The following is an 8,073-nucleotide window of genomic DNA, read 5'->3' as shown; positions in this document are numbered from 1 at the left end:
ACAAAATGTATATGTAAGTGTCAAGAATATGTACTTGAATGTCTCTTTTATATAAATATACTTGAATGTTTCTGTGAACTTTTGGGTGAATTTTATAAATTTTCATGTCATAAGAAAAGTTTCACAAAATATGGAAAACTTGTAATAGAGTTCATGTTATGTTTTTAACATAATCTGTAGATAAACATGTGTTTTGTTAGGTATGAGAAGTCTGAATTAGGTTAAATCCTATCTTCAGGAATTTCACGTATAAAACTAAAGAATTGAATTAGTGGCTCAATCTAGCAATCAAAGTTAGTTCATCCACTGCGGGAGAAGCTGCAAAATATTCTCAGTTTCGTAAAGTATTTGCTTGCACAGGTTTTGTCGCTTTTAAGCATTGGATAATGGTAAATATAATACAGAAGAATCTATTTAGCTTCTAACAAGGTTTGTTTTAAAATTACATAATGTCAAACCAAACACTTTTGTACCCTAAAATATTTTATAACACTTAGAGATCTATCACACACTTTCCTTTCCTCTCACTCTTGGTTTGTTTTTCTTTAATCTGCTTTTCTTTTTCCCAACTTTGATTCGATGGATAGTTTAGAAGGATGAAGGTTGATTAAGCTTTAGATTTCACATGTTAGAAAGACATTAATTAAGCTTATTTCATGTACATGACTTCAACAACCGGCCTAATGAATGAAATCATGGAAACAGAAAGAAAGAAATATATATAATTAGTTTACCCCACTTGTTTGTGGTGGAGTTACTTAATTATAAGAGAGAGATGTTCAACTTCACTTGGTCAAAAGCAATAATGTTAGGATTCCCTTAATTAATTATTCTCTAATACCAACAAAACAAGATAAATGATCCATTTGTCTTGAATATTTTCTGAGGCAGTTGCTTAACAAAATCTTGAACACAGCTTCAAGATTGAGTTTTTGTTATAATGTTTTCACATGTTAGGGTTAAACTAACGAAAATTATGTTCCTCCCGAGATGCTAAATCATGGAAACAAGGAATATGTTAGATGGAAAACAAAAACTGAACTTCGTAATCCAAAAGATATATATAGATATTTGTGTTATTGATTTGAGCCTATGATTTATTCATCTCAAGGTTAATGCACAACAGACTAAACAACCAAGATAAACCGTTTTACAGTTGTTCCTAGAAACTGAGTTCTTACAACATACCTAGCCAAACAAAAGGAGTTCTTGAATAGATAAATATGAGTACTTCTTCTTCACAAACAATTTCAAAGGAAAGAAGGAAATTTAGAGAGAACCAATATGTATGTGTGATATGAATTCAACTTCTCACCTTTGTGCTCCAAAAGAAGCTGAATCAGTAAGATTGTCTTCCACCAGAGTTCCCACCCCAACCATCAACAGGTAACTGAGGCATGTTTAAGGGCAAATTGAAGAATGGAAGCCCTGAAGAAGGGTCAGGGAAAGAGTTATTACTAACTCCACCACCACCACCGCCGCTACCACCACCTCCGGCAGATGATTGTCCCTGTTGCATCTGCATAGAATCTTCTTCATCCAAAGGCAATCTCTCGTATGCTACATTAGTGAAAGATGAAGCGATAACAATAACAGGCCCAGAAGCAACCAAAGGACCAACAACGTTGCCTCCGACAACCTGGCCCTGTCCTCCACCGAGAAAAACAGTTAAACTGGTGGCGCCTGGTGGAGCAGGAGGTGGAAGGAATGATCCCGACAAGGACAGGATCTCGAACCTTCCGTGAAGCGTGACAACGGCGCCGGCTGCGGCCGGCTGCCGCAACGTGACATTGGTGACGGTGCCACTCCCACTGAGGACACAGATCCCTCTTTGTCGCTTCCTGGCGTAGGTAGCGACGGAGTCAAAGACATCACAGCCACTGCTGACTTCAAGGATGTGAGCCCTAAGAGTGTTTGCACTCTCTCTTGTGATGATAACAGGTGGTTTAGGCTTGTTCTTTGAACCTGGAGGTCTTCCTCTTGGCCTGCGAGCGACAATATCACCAGGACCTTGATTCGTGGCGACTAGGTCAAGCCCTTCGTGGTTGTTAACGTTGTTGTCTTGGTCTTGTTGGTTGTCATCGTCTTCAAGGTCGGGGCGTTGAAGGCGATGATGAACAAAATGCGATGCTGAACCCAAGTCTATGCCGGCCATACACACAAAGCTCTAAAGAAGTGGAAACAGAAAAACAAAAGGAAATAAAAAAATTGGAGCAATTAAAATAACAGAAATTTAATTAGAATAGTACGATGAAGAATTAAATTATGCACAGGGAATTTTAAAAGAAGTATTAGGAGTGCCCAATGATTCAAACCTCAAAACGAATAGAAAAACAAAGGGATCAATTGAGTACTGCAGAGAAAATGGAATGGGATGAGGTTGGAAGGGAAAGAGAGAGACAAATAAAGTGGGCAACATGCAGCCATTCTCACAACCAGAAAAGTATACGGAACAATAAAATAATGATCATGGGATTAAACTATGTTCTTATTTTATTCATTTCTTTGAAAACCACATTTATATAAAGTTTTTAAATCATGGGGTGAAGTTAAAATGTTGTGTCTATATCTTTGGAGGATGTGGGGAGTGGGTGAGAGAGAGAGAGAGAGGTTGGATGATTATTTAGGAAACCTAGGTTACCTTTCGACAAAGAGAAAACCTAAAATATTTGAACCCTTAGCTAATAAGTAATTCTTGCACATGTTGAACAATTACTTTACAAAAAGTAATGTAGTGTGTGTGTGTGTTTTTTCTCTAGGTCATCAAGGGCTACAAATACTTCTTCCTTCATCAGTTTATAACAGTTTCTTTACTTATTTCAAGAGGTTTTGACTCCATGCAACTCTTCCTATATATCTTGTTAATTAGGGTTTTATTATTCCCATTGATACCTTGTCATTTTGCTTTCACATACCACCTGCCAAAACTAAATTACTGCAAGTTGTCAAAAGTAAATGACTAATTTATTTTATATCAATTTGAAATTTAAAGTTTTTAATATAAAATAGGCACAAGACATTATCCATACAATATATATTCATAGAATACTAGACTTTGGCCTACACAGAAGCTCACTGCTAAAAGAATATATATGTATATATACAGTAAAAGAGAACTGTATATATAAGAAGGAAAAGAAAAAAAAAATCGTAAAGTGTATTTTTGTTTATTGAGTGGACTTTAATTGTCACTTTCCATAAATAAAACTTAAACGATCCTTTATAATAACATATTTTTTACCTACTTATTATATGTTTCTTGTTATCCGTTATTGGAATATATATAATTTGATGAGAGAAGTCAAAACCTTTTACTTATAAGCTTAGATTTTGTGTGTATTTGTTTGGATACTGTGTTTCATCTAAACAATCTAGATTAATTCTTAAGCAGATCAAAGCCCGGCGAGCATTATGTTTTGTTAATTTTAGGCATATTAATTTATTATTCTTCCACAAAAAGGGTTATAAAACCATTAGAAAATCTTTTATTAGTGTAATTACTAACTATTAAAACATTACTAATTTGACATGTTGTATTATATATTCTCTTTCAAATATTTAATATGTAATATGCATGTTTTTTTTTTATAAAAGCTCTCATGTTAAAGTATTATAAAATTAACATCTTAACTAGACTGACACATCAAGTAACAATCACCTCAAGTAACAATAATTATCTGCCACATGAAAAAAGTATTATTAGTATAAAGAAGAAAATCCAAGCAAATATGGATATATAAAAAATATAACAAAAGCGATATTTAAGTAATTTATATCTATTAATAAAGAATTCTAAGAAAAGACTAGATGAAAGTTTATTATACCAATAAAATTGTTTTATATGAACATTACCACTACAAAAAAAATCATGAAATAGAAACCAATTTTTAGGGACCAAAATAATTAGTTGTAATAGTAACTAAATTAGAGATCATTTTATAAACTATATAAAAAATTAGTTTCTAAATTAGTTTTCATTATTGTTAAATAGTTTCTAAATTGGTATCTAATTAGCAACCAAGGTTTTAACTACCAATTATTTAGTTTCTAAATTTGGTCTCCAAAACCTTGGTTGCTAATTACATACCAATTCGAAACTATTTAACAATAATAGAAACTAATTTAGAAACCATTTTTTTTTTAGTTTCTAAAATGGTCTCTAATTTAGTTACTGTTGTAACTAATTATTTTGGTCTCTAAAAATTGATTTCTATTTCATTATTTTCTTGTAGTGTACAAGAAAATCATTAAATAGAAACCAATATTAGAAACAAAAAATAATTAGTTGTTATATTGACTAAAGTAGATATCAAATTAAAAAAATTATTGGTTTCTAAATTAGTTTTTATTATTGATAAATAGTTTCTAAATTGGTATCTAATTAGCTATCAAAGTTTAACTACCAACTATTTAGATTCTAAATTTAGTAGCAAAAAAATCTTGGTAGCTAATTAGATATCAATTTAGAAACTAGTTATCAATAATAGAAACTAATTTAGAAACCAATAATTTTTTTAGTTTGTAAAATAGTTTCTAATTTAGTCAATATAACAACTAATTATTTTTTGTCTCTTGGTTTCTATTCAATAATTTTCTTGTAGGGGAATAAACTCTAAATTAGCAAGTTTGTCCGCACATGCTTTCCCTTAAAAAAAAAAGTGTGAAAATCTTAAACCTGATTTTCCTCCGGTAATTAAGGCAAGTATTCCACATATTATAAAAAATCTAAGGAACACCAATCATGACTGTAAATGCAGCACAAAGGCAGAATCACATAAGTCATTAACTAGTAAAACCCATATTCAATAAATAGATGTAATATGCATGTTTTAATCTATCCTTAATGATAATAAAACCCATTTGTTTATTTATTTTCTCCTTTTCCAGTCATTTCTTAGTTAGCATTGTCAACAATTAGTTTTAAATATTTATTGGCGGTTAGCCACTAGAATATAAAATGAAAAATTAGGGTGATTATCTTCATGTACTCGGACTCATTTAGAAAAATTTGGATCCAAGAATTAGGAGGCTAACAGATTACATATAACTGTCAGATGTGAAGGGGAAAGCCAAAGATATTAGAAAATGAGTCAAAATAGAGAAAATCTTGATTGGTTGAGCTGTGGCAAAATTCAAAACAGAAGGAGAATCCTTTGCATAAAAAGTTAGTAGCAAAATGAATTAAAGAAGATATGCCAACACTAGATACCTACGCATGTTTATAGGTGAGAAGAAGGAATAAGTAGATTTCAACACTCTACTTCAGAGCATCAAGAGTACTGAGGAAGTGATTAAAATCACTTTTCTATTCTTCTTTTTCTTAAAAAAAAGTGATTCACCAATCTTTTGGTTCCATTAAGTAGATAACCAAAGAAGATAACGATGAACTATAACAACAACATTTAGTTCGGAGAGCAAATTAGATCTTTCTAATCATTTTTTATTTTTTAATAACCACAAAGACTAATTTATAGACTGATCGTGTTCTGTCTCTGTAACAGTTTCTAAATCAATTTCTGCGGAAAAATATTTTCATTGTTTAAATTGATTTTTATTTAAATTATATTTCTTCCTTTTACTGCGTATTGCTTCCAAGCCAATTTTAATCTTTTAAAGTGTTTGCTTGAAGTGTGTGTGCTAGATGTTGAGAGCTAACTTTGACTTTGCATCAAGTTTATTTTTCTGTTATGCACTTGTGTTGTTGCTTGTTGTATACTTTGCCAATTCTGCTAATTCTGGTGGGTGAGTGATATGGAGTGCTTACTATTAATTTTAGCTTTTTTGGTTGGAAAGGTGGATCTGGTTGCTGCAGTGCTTGCAGATATGAATTAACTCCATGGGGAATCTCACACGTCTGAGAACGTCAGTGTCTTAAGCTTAAGTTTGGGAAGAACATGAACCGGTAGAGAAGGGTGGTAAAGTTATGTTTTAATGCTTCAACAGAGCACTTCTATGAAAATTGGTTCCCTTCTTAGATGGTGAACAAATGGGTCTTCTGATAAATTTTGATTTACAATATCATGGATTAGGAGCAAATGGGGTGGTTATGATTGAGATGGTTTTGTTGCATTGATGTTGCATGATATAAGTTTTGCAGGTCTATTTGGGGAACCATCTTTTTCTTTTGTTTTTGATCTTTGTAGGCTGGTAAGTCTTAGGAGCTGCCTTGTTTGAGTTAATGTTTGTTTTAAGTTTTTGATCCCTAGGTCTTCAGAGAAGGTATTGCAGAACATGGGTTTGCCAGGTACCTGTAATTTATTTCTCTTTCAGATGGAATGTTTTTTTTTTTTTACTTTTTTCGAGAAAAGAAAGTCATGTTTAATCAATAAAATCATAAAATAGAAATTAATTTGTAAAAATTAAAATAATTAGTTACAATAATAACAAAATTAGAGATTATTTTAGAAATTAAAAAAAAAATTAGTTTCTAAATTAATTTTTATTATTGTTAAATAGTTTATAAATTGGTATCTAACTATCAAATTTAGAAACTAAATAATTGATAGTTAAAACTTTAGTTGCTAATTAGATACTAATTTAGAAACTATTTAATAATAATAGAAATTAATTTAATTTTTTTTTTAGTTTCTAAAATAGTCTTTATTTTAGTTTCTATTGTAATTAATTATTTTGGTCTCTAAAAATTGGTTTCTATTTCATGATTTGCTTATAGTGAATATTTGGTATAAATGTTGACATCTTTGAAGTTTTTTTATTCTTTTTAATTTTATTAATTTTTTGTTAATAAAAAAAGTTTAAAATTTTATCATGGTATTGGTTTGATTCCTACATGTTTTAACTACTAAGGGCAATGCTGCAATTTGCAGCATATAAAAAATTTCTGTTATCTCAATACATTGTAGTTATTATTTTCCTGCTGCGATAGGTGGTTGGTTCCTACTATACTTATAGCACATAAGAAATACAAAATAGATTGTAAACCAGCAAATTAATATTCACCTTATCATTACTACCAAAACTGAATCGATCACACAAAAAAATATTGAAATCAATTGATAGTTCTGGTTTGTATCAGTGCAGAATGAGTAAGTCAAGCAGAATGATCCTGTGCTTTCTTTTTTTTTGCTTCTGTAAGATGTTGGTATTTTGTTTTGGGAGATTTTTTTTAATATGGGTAGTGTTTTTCCTCAAACTTTCGGTTTATGAGTTGCTAGAAGAAATAGGTAGGCATTATTTCAATATAACACAGGCGTCTCTTAAAAGTTTTGGCTATTTTATACTAGATGTGATTTATTATAGTTGTTAGTGTTCTCGTATAAGGGTTGGATAGTGTTTTTTTAATTTTATTTATTTTTAGTCAATAAAAAAATTAAACAATAACTAAGTAAAAAAAGAAAGATTTGTAGAACATTAGTATTGTTTGAAAAGATGATAGAGAAGAACCATTTTTATAAGGTTACTTATACGGTTCGATCGTGATTGGATCAGGATTCGATCACTTAAACTATATTTCTTCGGTCCACTAAGCTCGGCCGTAACAAACGTGGTTCGGTCTAAATGAGGGAAGGCCCAATGACCTAGGTGGACCAGTTTTTACAGATAACGTTTACATTAACCTTACGCACTAAAGTAAGGAGAAACAAAAAAACAACTTAAATATTTAAATACAACTGAATCGATTAAAGTTATATTTTTTCTTAACACAAGCTCAACAAAAATAAATAATTAGAAATGATACTTTGTATATCCACACCCCTAAAATAAAGGGAATATATTTACAATATATCATGTGTGGTTACTAACTTCTCAAGATCTACGAGTGTTATAAAAGGACTTTAAGACCCCAAACAAAAGGTAAGTATTATTCCATGCAATACATATTACATTCATCTTTTTAATGCTCTTACTATCGCGGAGTCTTGTCAACAGGTGAAGCTCCTTTCATTGTGATCTTCAAACATCTAAAAGCTACATACTTAAAAGGTTGACCTGAAACCACCTCCAAAACCCGACCCAAATTTTGTATGAGAACTTTTTTCTTTACTGTAAAATCCCAACTATTATATAAATAATTATTATTTAAACATAAATTGAGAGTAAAATATTTTTTAT

The 8,073-nt window shown here is 30.8% G+C and overlaps 1 pseudogene across 1 annotated transcript; it reads right to left on the bottom strand.

Annotated features, from left to right (window-relative positions):
• Window positions 1-1,037: 1,037 nt before the first annotated feature.
• On the bottom strand, window positions 1,038-2,454 carry LOC137826025 (AT-hook motif nuclear-localized protein 23 pseudogene; annotated as a pseudogene). The gene is made up of 2 exons (XR_016514715.1): window positions 2,316-2,454; window positions 1,038-2,167 (listed from the first exon to the last, which is right to left on the bottom strand). The product of XR_016514715.1 is annotated as an AT-hook motif nuclear-localized protein 23 pseudogene (transcript).
• Window positions 2,455-8,073: the final 5,619 nt, after the last annotated feature.

This window comes from Phaseolus vulgaris, chromosome 8 (assembly GCF_051622355.1).
Source record: "Phaseolus vulgaris cultivar YP4 chromosome 8, ASM5162235v1, whole genome shotgun sequence".
Classification (NCBI taxonomy): domain Eukaryota; kingdom Viridiplantae; phylum Streptophyta; class Magnoliopsida; order Fabales; family Fabaceae; genus Phaseolus; species Phaseolus vulgaris.
This window is presented reverse-complemented; position numbering and strand designations above follow the sequence as displayed.